Here is a 1,920-nt window from a genome sequence, read left to right on the forward strand (position 1 = left end):
TTAGTTTGGGATCAAAAGTGAATAAGGACAACTTTCAAGAGTCCAAATGGAAATTATTATGTAAAATATTTTAATTAACTTGCATTATTTGTAATAGAGTTCAGAAACATGCATTATATTAAAATGTATCTTTATTTCTTCATCATATTAAGAAGTAATAAACTGAGGCTAGCTTATGTACTAAGAGCACTAGCTTCTCTCACAGAGAACCTGAATACAATTCCAAGCTCCCATATTACCTAGTTTATCATGTCACTCCAGAGGTTTCAACGCCTGGCATTCCCATGTACTTATCTGCACTTAGAGACAAAAAGAAGTATAAAATAAAAACAAAATACTTTTAAGTCACAAAAATAACCAATACAAGAAAATGAGAAATAAATACAATAGCACTTGAAAATGAATCACTTTTATACTTGAATATAGTTTCCTAAGAAAACAATTGCTTTGCTTTGCTTCTTCAAAATTTTCCATAAATACTATAAAAAATAATCTACATATGTCAGAAAAATAATTTTCATTTTAATACAATTAATATGTCACAGAGACAAAATTAGATTCACTACAGTTAAATTATCACTACCAAAACTGAACTAACCAGTACCCCCAGAGCTCTTGACTCTAGCTGCATATGTAGCAGAAGATGGCTTAGTAGGCCATCACTGGGAAGAGAGGCCCCTTGGTGTTGTAAACTTTATATGCCCCAGTACAGGGGAATGCTAGGGCCAAGAAGCAGGAGTCGATGGGTAGGGGAGCAGGGTGGAGGGAGGGTATAGGGAACTTTAGGGATAGCATTTGAAATGTAAGTGAAAAGAAAATATGTAAAAAAAAACCTGGAAAAGTAAAAAAGATATCTTTGTCTTAGCATTAACTCAAAAAATAGTTTAAATTTATAATAATGGAGATATTCCATTGACAGTACTACTTGTGATGAGTGTCATGATTTAACCACTATTAATCTGCATTCTCCTTACATATGATCTTACCAATTATCTTACTGCCCAAAAGAATATGAGTGGACTTTTCCTTATTACCTTGAGACATGTGTAAATAAAAGAGTAGTGTCCTGCCAGTGCTGAATATGCACTTCTCATGTAATAGAAAATTTTAAATTAATGATAAAAGCTTGAAGGCTATTGCCAGCTTTAGTGTCAGCTGAATATTTAAAACATGTGTATATTCCAGCATCCATTTTCATTGTACTTTGTTCTTCAGAGTTCCTTTAGAAAACAGATCTGAAATTGTGTGTGTGTGTGTGTGTGTGTGTGTGTGTGTGCGTGTGTTTATAATTTGAGAAGTTTCCTCACTACAGATAAGCCTGAAAATGGTCGCTAATGATATTATTTTATTTTCCATCAAGTACCATCTTTCAGTTCTGTAACATGTTTGTATCATTGAATTATAATTAACTTTATGGTAGGGAAGGAAAAGCATAGATTTCTTCTGCAAAACAAAGTTGTTAGTAAAATTACTAAAAATGCTACCAGAGAACTCCTACAACTGACAATCAATTTCAACAAAGTGGCTGAATATAAAGTTAATCCAAAGAAGTCAGTAGGCCTCCTTTATACAAATGATAAACGAGCTGAGAAAGAAACTACAACAACACCTTTCACAATAGTCACACATAATAAAATATCATGATATAACTCTAAGCAAGCAGGTGAAAGAGTTGTATAACAAGAACTTCAAGTACCCGAAGAAATAAATCAAGGAAGACTTCAGAAGATGGAAGGATCTCCCCTGGTCATGGATAGGGAGATATAACAAAGGGAAAATGGCTCTTGCAAAAACCAATCTTTAGACTCGCTATAATTCCCCTAAAAATTCAAACACATTTTTTACAAATATTGAAACAGCCATTCTCAACTTCATATGGGAAACCAAACCAAACCAAATCAAACCAATCGAAACCAAACC

The sequence above is a fragment of the Mus caroli genome, chromosome 15 (assembly GCF_900094665.2).
Source record: "Mus caroli chromosome 15, CAROLI_EIJ_v1.1, whole genome shotgun sequence".
Lineage (NCBI taxonomy): Eukaryota > Metazoa > Chordata > Mammalia > Rodentia > Muridae > Mus > Mus caroli.